The sequence below is a fragment of the Colias croceus genome, chromosome 17 (genome assembly GCF_905220415.1).
Source record: "Colias croceus chromosome 17, ilColCroc2.1".
NCBI lineage: Eukaryota > Metazoa > Arthropoda > Insecta > Lepidoptera > Pieridae > Colias > Colias croceus.
In genome coordinates this window covers 2,957,862-2,970,503 of record NC_059553.1, presented here as the reverse complement: position 1 = coordinate 2,970,503, position 12,642 = coordinate 2,957,862, and the positions used below count along the sequence as shown (strand labels likewise).

The window sequence follows — 12,642 nt, the reverse complement described above, 5'->3', positions numbered from 1 at the left end:
ATTGTACTCCCCTAATTTGTAAGTCTATGTTCTATTCATTATCGAAAGGATGACGCGACGCCCCCTTCCCCCTCTCGTTTGCTTCTTGTTTACGTAATTTTTGGGATGCGCGTAGAGTTTATAATATTCCAACGGAAAATTAAATGAATATTTATTTTTGTATGAAAATAAAATCGAACAAATGATCAAAAGTCGTAGAACAAATGTTGTTACTTATGAATTATGATGTTACCTAGCTATCTTGTCCTGCGAGGTTGCTGGTGTTTTACAAGTAACCCTGTATAGCTTAAAGACAAACTTTATAATGTAAAAAATGGTGTAGTTACACAATGTAGCATGTAGATACACCATTTTAGAACTTAGTTAGTTACTTAGTCAAAAAAATATTTCAGAAGAAATACTTTTTTTTACTGAATTGTTTTGTATCAAATTTGCATATAATATAAGGCATGTTCTGTTGTTTATGGTTCGAATAGAAAACCCAGAGCATCTGATAAGTAAAAATGAGCACAACAAATTTTAGGGTACAGTTTTCACTTCGTATTAATAATAATTAGTTTTAATATTATTGCTGTGCCATAATCCTGTAAGTATTGAATACAAGTACATAATAACAATGCCTAAATGGATGTTTTAATACAAATAAAACTCGATGAAATCGGTTTCACGCGAGAGGGTTCCGTACAAACATGTATTTTACACGTTTATTATATGGAGAACCGCTTAATATTTTATTTATTTTTTAATTTTTAGTATTTGTTGTTATAGCGGCATCGGAAATACATCTATTGTGAAAATTTCAGCTTTCTAGATATAACGGTTTTTGAGATATATCCTTGAGACAGACAGACAGCGGACAGCGGAGGCTTAGTAATAGGGTCCCGTTTTACCTTTTGGGTACGGAACCCTAAAAAAAGAAACAATCATTCATTTTCCTAATTTTTTCCCTGGGTGATTAAAAGTATCACGTATTATTTATCGTCAAGTTATTAACCGATAAGAACTACAATCTATTGCGTATGTTTTCGCATTTCGTTATCTCTATTCTCTACCGTTTAATACCTATACTAATATTATAAAGCTGAAGAGTTTTTTGTTTGAACGCGCTAATCTCAGGAACTACTGTTCCGATTAGAAAATTTCGTTCAGTGTCAGATAGCGTACCTATTTATCGAAAAAAGCTTAAAGCTATATATCATCATGCTAAGACCAAAAGAAGCGGAGCAATGCGGGTAAAACCGCGGAGGACAGATAGTTATTTTAATAAAAATTTTCAATAAAACACAATGTATTTGTGTAAAGCATTTTCCACTAGAATGCTAGGCGAGTTTTGTTTATTTTTAATTAGTAAACTTTGATTTTCCCAATAACCGGGGCATCATTAAATATTTAAATTTATTTGGCAATTAATTTTCCGCTCTACGCTTATATTTAATGCTACATCGGTTTAATTGTTTTATGTAATGAGAAAGTTTATAGTTGCGTTGTACGTTGTCACTGTGTGGCAAAATAATTATTAGTTAATTAGATTGGATATGGTATGTGATTTTAGTGGCATTAGTCGTGTCACGTGTGGGTCAGTTTTATGTCGTGATTACTGATTACCTAACTACCGTAATATGTAGGATTTGTTTGAAAAATATCATTTTTGTATGCATTGTGAGTATGAACACGACCTATCCTTTAATTATTGTAGTAGGTAACTGACCGTATATCTTAAAAGATATCAAATTGCCTTGCGAGTTACCCTTTTTTTAATTATTTCGTAAACTATTATTATATAAAAATGTATCATGTACTATTGCACTGGCACAATTACATTCACTATTATTTCTCTAAGAGTCAGCGCGCACGAGCAACTCTGTCTCCGCAACTATTTTGTCTCTCCCATCAATTTGTATGGGGAGTTGCGTCGCTACGTGCGCGCACTTTCATACTAGCTCATGGGTGGGAGAGACAAAATAGTTGCGGAGACAAAGTTGCTCGTACGCGCTGGCTCTTATGCTTGTTTAATTAGGTCAAAATAAATGTATTATTAAAATATATTAAGCAAATCGTTATTGAGCTTATCCTAGTTATTACACGTATCTGCGTTCAGATCTTATGACTAGGATTAACATCGCATCAATTATTAATTATACCTTATAGTTATAGGATAATTAATAACCCTTTGTTTTATACCTTATAAATGTCTTCATGATATGGCATTTATACTTCACAATACACGGCAATTGATAAGGGTAAAGTAAGCATTCGCCTTAACTCTCTAAAAGGTCGATATCATGAATAGTCTTTAGTTCATGTCTAATAGAAAATCCAACTTTATTCAAGGGCTGATTTTTCAATCGACATTTATGACGTAGGTGGGTGAATAGAGCTGTCTCTTTCGTTTATATTGAATAACGTACAGTACCACCGAATACATAATAGTAGCTAAACGCTACAGAACGGACACTCTCCGCCTCCCGCCAAAATTAAACACTTACCTCACCCCGCACGATCAGACATGTTATGGTACCCATTTCCCCGCAAGGACGATACCAACGACGTCTTTAGACGAAACGCAACGAAGATTGACAACATTAATCAAATTGACTTAAAGCAATTTTATTATTTTGGATTTGTGATTATCGTTTTTCGTAGAAAATGTGCTGTTTACGGATGTATTTCATCAGAAAAACGCGAATTTTTTTTTACGCTAGTCACAAATGTGCCAACCATAAAGAGTTTACACACACATTTGCAGTCTCTACAGTGTGACTGTCAAAACTATAATTTTGTATGGAGTGTCCGGGGTGTGACAGTACCTTCGTAATTGTAAAATCAGCATGTAAGAATTAAAGCCTGAAATATCCTTATGTACTTATATGTGTAAACAGTGTAAATACTAAATATACTAATATATATCACCTTTTGAGAGTATTATTTGCTGTATGATATGATTAATATTTGATTGTTAAACTGTTAAACCATGGGAGTCAATACTTGTGGTATAACCTAATTTATTTGACATTTATCTAAGGAAACCTTACCTAACTACATCATAATATAATTTATTTATTATTAATTAGGTAATTAGTATTACTTATAATGTTTAATTGGGTCATACTTATAATATTTATCGATTTTATTAATGCCGCCAATTAGAGGCCTAAAATAATTTGTGTGTAATTTTGCAATAAACACGGTTAGATAAATTTTAATCATGAATTATTATTAGGCTGGTTACAGAGCTTGACCGACCGTCAGTGCGTACGTCAGTCGCGCTTGTCATAATATGTATGGAAATTCATAAAACCGTTCATAGCTAGACCGACCATACGCACGCGTATTGTCATGCGCATTAGTCATAGTCATACAATTGTTGATGCGTATTGTCAGGACCGACGGTACGCACTGACGGTCGGTCAAGCTCTGCAACCAGCCTCATATATGAAAATGTAAATATGACACTGTTTAATGTAAGTGCAATAAAAATATTATTTTAGATGTATATTATGAAAGTTGTCTAAGTTTCTATATGTGATTTGCTTGTAGACAATATAACATTTTGTTAGTAGCATGTGTTTTTTTATTAATTTTCTATAAACGACATAAAATATCTAGAACTTATAATAAAAATGAATTGCCAAATGCGTTGGTAAGCAAAAAAAGCCCGACCAATTTGGTTTATTATTTAACGTTTTTTTTAAAACAGCAGAAAAGTTCTTATGGAGGGAAAACACCAAAAATGGGACAAGGTATAGGGCAGGACAACGTCTGCCAGGGCAGCTAGTACTAGATTAATAATTTTGCGTACAAATGAATTCACATAAGCCCTAACCTTGTAAAAAACTAAACCTTGTAATAACCATAGCAGTAATAACTATTTCTTATCTCGCTTGTATTATTACCAAATTTTAATGAGCATATAACAATTTCCTTATTCCTCATACAGTTATTAGTTATTCCACCACGTGTTAAATCCAACATTACAATGATATCACCACAATTATTCATCTATACTATAATATTATAAAGCTGAAGCGTTTGTTTGTTTGAACGCGCTAATCTCAAGAATTACTGGTCCGATTTGAAAAAGAGGTGTTAAATAGCTCATTTATCGAGGAAGGCTATAGGCTATAAATCATCACGTTACGACCACAAGTGATAACTGCGTTAAAAACAACCGACTTCAAACTTGCACTTGCAACATTTAAAAATACATACAAAAATGCTCATAAAATAAAAACTACTGGGCCTATCCGAATAAAATTTTTATGGGACCAATTCGACACCATCTCGCATCGAACAAATAAGAATCACGTAAATCGGTTGAGAAACCTCGGAGTAATCGGTGTACATACATAAAAAAAAACATACCGGCCGAAGGAGAGGACCCACGGTGGTGAAACCGCGCGGAGCGGCTAGTTCCATATAATTACAAATGAGATTATATTTTACTCTTAATGAACAATTAGTATTAAATTACGGAACGAGGAATAAAATGCTGTGGATCATGTGTGTTTTATAACTATACTAGTTTAATACCGCAATTTCATTCGTTATCAAAGGTGGGTAAATTATACATTAGCTTTCCGCCCGCGGCTTCGCCCACGTTTTCAAAGTAAGACGCATAGTTCCCGTTCGCGAGCGGATTTCCGGGATGAAACCTAAATGTGTGCTAAATTTCATTGTAATCGGTTCAGTAGTATTTGCGTGAAAGAATGAAATACACACATACACATCCATCCTCACAAACTTTCGCATTTATAAAATTAGTAGAATAGGAAGTAGGATAGTTGTAAAGTAATAATTTGAGTATCTAATCTATCTATCTCTATGCCAAAATTCACAAAAGTGTTACTGGCCCGACTGCAGGGGCGGTGAAAATTCTCAATAAGTAAAAAAATACCTACAATTCAAGATAATGAGAAGATTAATGCTTTTACAATAAACATTTACCGTGCTCGATATTAAATGCCATCTCGAGTGTAATAAAAGCGCATCAATTACAACTTATATAAAACATGATCTTTATAAATCAAATACGTTTTAAAACATGAAAAACATCGAACTCTTTATTCGCGCGTAATACAACATTTCACATTGGCTTTCATCAATGACGAATGATTCTTTTTAAGTTGTAAAATGTGATTGCATTTCAACTTTATTATGTACTTGCAGTTTAAGGGTCCGTTCACACAGACCGGCTCGGAGAGCAGATTGTTATCACGTTGAAAACAGAGTTTTTAATATTTGTGGTAGGGTATATTTTTGCATGTGCTGTACGAATGTTTGAACGCGCTTTGTGTGAAATATTAAGAGGAGGTGACCGGTTGCAATTGCGTTCTTTTTCTCGTACACTCAGCTCAGTCTCCGATTCCGGCTGACTCCAAGCGTATACTAGCCGGTCTGTGTGAACGGACCCTTAAACCGCACGCATTACATTCTATTTATAGATTCGCTGACTACTATGTTTGTTCTATGGCAATAACATTTAAATGTCACAGATGCGTAGTTAATTTGAAGGATGATGGCTTTTAACAATGGATAAAATGTAGAAAATAGCGCTATTCGTAACTCATTGTTTTATTGTCCACGAAAATAATGGTAGGTGTGATTTATCGTTTTCTATTTAAAAGGAGTGACATTTATTTTCTGCCTATACCTAAGTTTAATTATAAATATATTGTACTCTTTAATATACATGGATATTGAATTAAAAACATATTGCCTGCTATAGAAGCCTAAAATGTTTGATACTAGGTACTACCCTCAAACAGAAATTAAAAAAATAAAATATAAGAAAACGACCCGTCTTCGAATGAAAGCTCAGCAATATAAATTATGCAATTGTATTACAAAGTACTAAGTAGTGATAGTGAAATGTAGGTGTAAAATATTAAGTCCCGGAATAAGAAAGGGGAGCACGTGCCGCGGTTAAATGGAACAGTTTTGAGGGTACGTTATGAATATAGAGCTGTATTGTTTCCTTGCAGATTGTAAAAGATATCCAGCAGATAGTACGGCTGGATATCTTTTACAGTGTAGACTGTAGAATACGCTTTAGTTTAAGATATACTTTTGTGATAATTATAAACAATTTTTTTTATTTAGTGCCTAGTAGGTATATAGGTAGGTAGTATTCTTCGGGAGTAGGAACTTTAGTTTATGAAGCTAGAACTTCACTATAAAGCTAGTCCTACTAATATTATAAATGCAAAAGTTTGTATGGATGTATGGATGTTTGTTACTCTTTCACGTAAAAACTACTGAACCGATTACAATGAAATTTATCACACATATAGAGGGTAACTTGGATTAACACATAGGATAGTTTTTATCCCGGAAATCCCACGGGAACGGGAACTATGCGGGTTTTCCTTTGCAAACGCGGGCGAAGCCACGGACGGAAATCTAGTAGCTTATGCTTGTTATCCCTGCTATAATAATATTAAATATTAAAATTTTCAATTCAAAAGCAAAATCTGTTTATTTGTCTGTCTGTCTATATTCTTCACGCCAGAACCTGTTGGGATGAAATTAGGGATAGATAGTTTGAAACCTGATATAGGAAAGGACAAAGATTGGTTTTACCCCGGAAATTCCACGTGAACGGGAATTATGCTAATTTCTCATTCTCTCATTTTTCTTTTCATTATAAAAAATAACTTCAAGTTTCTTCTAAAAATATCTCGTGTACTATAATGAAGAAAGACTCATAAATCATCTAAAATCACAATGAGATAGATTTCTCGCCCTCAAAATAAACAATAACATTTATTTATGTTTGTTTTCATTTGAGAGATATTTAGGGCAGACATTTAAGGAGAATGTATTTGTATCGCCACTTAAATACCGTTTAACACTTATAAGTTATACACTATATATTCCAACATTGTCATTGTAGGTATAAGGTATCTATAGTACCTACAATTTGCTTGATGCAAAATGCTTGTTTTAACTTTTGTAGCGACTTTTTCATTTTTTACTTGATTTAAACTTGATTTAAAGTATTCAATTAATTAAAAAGTGTTGTTAAGTTGGCGAATTAAAGATAATATACAGAAATAATTCAAATAATAATAAAACAAAAAACAAGAAACAATTCAATGTTTAATGTTAATGAGCATACAGACGAATTAACATTTTAAAACATACTTTTTTATTAATTGAATATAATAAATAACAAAAATACATATTTTGTTTAATCTTACTACGTATTATAAACATACATACCTAAACATATTCATAAATGGGTTTTGTAAGAGAAATTGTACAAAAGAGTCCTACTTGAACTTTTATTCTCAAATACAGGAGGTGGTTCAAACATTGTAAAGTCACTTTTACAAATAATAAGACAACTTCTTCCTTGTTACAGGTTTTGCAATTATTTCTATTATGTACGATGAAAATACAAACCTTTTTGGAGAAATACAATTAAATACATAATTTAATTTTGTACGAGTGCGTACATTCGATTGTCAAATGTTCATTTGCATAAAGATTAAGTAATTTCCTTTAGCACGTTTGTAGTTTCGTTACATTATAATATGAGAGAACCTCTGTTAAATCCATAGTAGTTTAATATCCATAGTAGTAATAAAATTTGGGTATACAGACGAAAATTCAAGCCAATTTTGGCTTGAAGCAATCAAGTTTTATTCTGGCCACTGTATTTTTCTAGTGTTTCGTAGTCAATAGAAAAAGTAAACTTTAAACTAACACAATCAACAATGTGAACCAACCATTTATGGGAATTCGTTTCGTTATCAATTAGGTGGCCAAGTGATCAGGCATCGCTACAGTACTTACAGCGAAAGACGTAGTTAGATTCGAATTCTGCATCATGATCGACCTTTTCTTTTCTTTATAATTTTTCAAAAATCAGTTCTTCTTCTCTTCCTTTGCCTTATTCCTTTATTTCGTCTCTCTTCTTTCTCATGCTCCAGGATGGCCTATCCTATTTCAAATATCAACTCTAACGTAAAGAAGGTTTTAAGGTCGTTCCCTGAGCGAGTGACCTTGAGCATTCACACTTCTTTCCCGAACCACAGCTATCCGCCGCTTCTACAATACTTCGCAAATAATTCTTGCGCCACCTAACGCGCATCCGCGTGAACTGTTTCAAATACAAGTAAAATTCACAGAGCTCAGAAGTAACAGACATGGCATTTAAAATATTTTTTTATAGAAAAACATTATAATGGTGCTAACACATAATTTTGGTCTTTACCAATTCAGAGTTAAATTATAGTCATATGGATGAATTTTATATTAAATTTTTAAAATGAATCAAAATTGATGGTACTCTGTAATGATCATCATTCGGTGATATTTTGATATTTCTTTTAAACTAGATAATCCCATTCAAATGTTATCCAAAAACTGTCGCCAAATGGTTTCTAGTTGAAATAACTTTTTGTCATTGGTGTCATTTTCATGGTTTTTGGGGTACCTATTAACCAATATGAAGTCAAAATTAAAATTCAAGATTGCGCCGACGATAATTTACACCTTTTTGTCATGGGTGTCATTTTCATGGTTTTTGGGATAGGTTTTAACCAATATGAGGTCAAAACTAAAATTCAAGATGGCGTCGACGAAAATTTTACATCTTTTTGTCATGGGTCTCATTTTCTTGGTTTTTGGGGTAGGTATAAACCAATATGAGGTCAAAATTAAAATTCAAGATGGCGCCGACGAAAATTTTACATCTTTTTGTCATGGGTGTCATTTTCATGGTTTTTGGGGTAGCTATTAACCAATATGAGGTCAAAATTAAAATGTAAGATAGCGCCGATGAAAATTTTAAATCTTTTCGTCATGGGTGTCATTTTCAAGAATTCGACTATATAGCTTGTATTTGTTATTTTGTTTACTTTAAAGGAGAAAATTTCGCTTCAAAGGCCTTGTTTTATGTATCAAAAACAAGATCTATCACGAAAGCGAATTTTGTGATATTATTTGAGCCACGGCGTAAATACTCAAATTTGCTATCTAGTCGAATCCTATATATTACGGGAGAAATCAATTTAAAATAGCATTGATTATTGAAATACAATTTAGAAATGTAATGTAAAACGAAACTCTGTGTCAATATTCCGACAGATATTCGCTTTTTCACTGTATTCGCTCAACTTTGTTAATTGTTTAAAATAGAGTTCATCTTATATACTAAAACGAAGAGAATAAAATAAAAAAGAGCGCGTGAGCCGAGAACACATGTCAGAAGTGAAACTTCTTTGGTAAGATTTATAGATACGAAAATCGCCGCCTTGGAGTAAGGCGGCGATTTTCGTATCGTATATTGACGTGACGGTATTACCATGACGCGACCTTGAGATTTTACTCTCAACGCGCCTATAGAACTTTCACTTCAAAAAGCTACACCTAAACTACAGAATTTGAATTCTGTTCGATTAATATGTAAACGATTGTAAGAAAAACCACATAAATGACATCCATTTCGAAAAAATATCAAAATTTTGTCAGCGCCTTGTAGTATTTTAGATTTGACCTCATATAAGCTACCACAAAAACAATGAAAATGACACCCATAGCAAAAAGATGTAAAATTTTCGTCGTTGGATTTTAGTTTTGACCTCATATTGGTTAATAACTTAATAGCTAACCCAAAAACCATGAAAATGACACCCATGACAAAAATATGTAAAATTTTCATCGGCGCCATCTTGAATTTTAGTTTTGACATCATATTGGTTTATACCTACCCCGAAAACCATGAAAATGACACCCATGACAAAAAGATGTAAAATTTTCGTCGGCGCCATCTTGAATTTTAATTTTGACCTCATATTGGTTAATAGGTACCCCAAAAACCATGAAAATGACACCCATGACAAAAAGATGTAAAATTTTTCTCGGCGCCATCTTGGATTTTAGTTTTGACCTCATATTGGTTAATAGGTACCCCAAAAACAATGAAAATGACACCCATGACAAAAATATGTAAAATTTTCGTCGGCGCCATCTTGAATTTTAGTTTTGACCTCATATTGGTTTATACCTACCCCAAAAACCATGAAAATGACACCCATGACAAAGAGATGTAAAATTATCGTCGGCGCCATCTTGAATTTTAATGTTGACCTCATATTGGTTAATAGGTACCCCAAAAACCATGGAAATAACACCCATGACAAAAAGATGTAAAATTTTTCTCGGCGCCATCTTGGATTTTAGTTTTGACCTCATATTGGGTAATTTAGCTACCGCAAAAACCATGAAAATGACACCCATGACAAAAAGTAGTATACATACTTAAAACTTCAAATGTTGTTTGTCTAATCCTAATACTTATTCACTAAAAACTTAAAAAGTAAAATGTGATTTATTGCATAAATTAATAAATTTATAATAATTTTTATAAAATATTTTCGATTATTAAAAAAATTATATTTATAAAGCATTTGAATGTTTTAAAAACTAAATATCATAATTATATAAAAAAAATGTTGTGTGGTTTTATGAAACCACGGTAAAAGTGAAACTTTTTTCACACTATAGACATTTAACTAAAAATTATCGTATTTGTACGATAATTATCGTACATATCGTGCGTCACGCGACATGCGCTACACAGACCAAAAAGTTTGAGACGATGTAATAAAAGTTTCACTTTAATATATTATAATAACTAAAGCTCATTGACCAGTTATTATATTATTGATGATTTCTAAAATCTCACTATAAATTAATAGTAGTAGCGTCTATTCCTCGCTCATTGTTTGATATTCGTACTATTCGAATAAACATGGGTCACGTGATTGTCATGTGACGCTCACGGCGACAAACGACACAAGCTTCACCCTCGAGACCTAGCGGCCGACTGAACCTCCCATACAAGCGCAAGAGATATAGTTGCGAATACGCCCAAAATTTTTAATAAATTGTTTATAAAATCTAGTATAGGTCTTATCAAAAAAAAATTTTTACCATAATTTTCGTAATGAAATTGCCTATCCAATAGTGTAAATACCAAATCAAAAGAATCATTAGTTTAAGAGGAGATACACGGTAAACATAATTATTTCTAATTTCTGGGATTTCTTTGGGAGGAGATTAATTAAACTTTAAGTCAATAAAATAACAAAATACTTTTACCATTTTTGAGCCAAGAATATGTAGAAATTTAATGTATTTTTATTTAGTTGATATATCTTTTGGATAAGAAGGAGATAGCTCCAGAAAACAGTACAAAAAACGGCTAGAGCTGGGTTTTACTCTATTCCGCGCCTTAAACCAAACTGGAAACCTGCAGTTTTAAAAACCTGCGTCTTCACGTGGATAATAAGGCAGGAACTCTTAAAATTACAGTAACAAAAATCGAGGTGTAAAGCTTGGGATAATAAAAAGCGTTGTAAGTGCCGGTATTGTTCCGTGAGGTACGCATTGTACTGGAGTGCCGAGTGCGTTCGAGAGAACCTGCGGGGCTATTGTTTTGTGTACTTGTAGAATTCTACTTCTGTAAATGTGTTACGGTTAGGAAATTGTGTTGCGAACTAATGTATACTAATTCCTACTAATATTATAAATACGAAAGTAACTCTGTCTGTCTGTCTGTTACGCTTTCCCGCCTAAACCTCTCAACCGATTTTGATGAAATTTGGCACAGACAATGTTTAGAACCTGAGAAAGAACATAGGCTACCTTTATTGAGAAATATGTACCACGGGCGAAGCCGGGGCGGACCGCTAGTATGTATGTATATAGCTGAAGAGTTTGTTTGTATGATTGTTTGAACGCGCTAATCTCAAGAACTGCTGGTCCTATTTGAAAAAAAATTTCGGTGTTGGATAGCCCATTTATCAAGGAAGGCTATAGGCTATATATCAGCACGCTAGGACCGACAGAAGCGGAGCTACGCGGGTGAAACCGTGGAGAGCAGCTATAAGTAAATTGAATAATTGGGACTCACAGACAACTCTCTATCCACATAGCCGAAGAATATTGAAAAAATCGGTTTGAGCTCTTTTGTACATGGAAGAAGACATTTATATATCTTTATTTCATAAAATATTTCGAATATCCTCATAAGGAGAGTCTTCATGCCTTATTAGTTTTGTAAGCATAGGTATATAGATTTGTTTTTATCCATTTTAGCAGAAAATTAGCGGTGTCTAGTTAAGCATCATGTTCAATTGATTAATATAGGTTCCTGCTATATTCGGTAATTCAACCGCATTTTATTGTTTGGCACAACATTATTATATTACTTCTATAGTCTATAATGGGTTGTAGTGGGTTCCATTAGCTCAGAATAGTGTCAATCAAGTGCGGTCGCTGAAATCTATCGCAAATCATGTTACGTGGTCAAACTATAAATACTACCCACATTAAATTGGAAATTAAATGCTTGTATGATGTTACTACTCTTTTATTATAAGAACCTGATATTTTTGTTTTATATCCAACTAATATTATAAATGCGAAAGTTTGTATGGATGTATGGATGTTTGTTACTCTTTCACGTAAAAACTACTGAACCGATTACAATGAAATTTAGCACACACATCGAGGGTAACTTGGATTAACACATAGGATAGTTTTTATCCCGGAAATCCCACGGGAACGGGAACTATGCGGATTTTCCTTTGCAAACGCGGGCGAAGCCGCGGGCGGAAATCTAGTATGGTA

The 12,642-nt window shown here is 33.2% G+C and overlaps 1 protein-coding gene across 2 annotated transcripts in view; it reads right to left on the bottom strand.

Annotated features, from left to right (window-relative positions):
- The window catches only part of LOC123699124 (probable beta-hexosaminidase fdl), a 73,869-nt gene that overhangs the window by 41,141 nt on the left and 20,086 nt on the right, over positions 1–12,642 (bottom strand). The gene's annotated exons all lie outside the window — the stretch shown is intronic.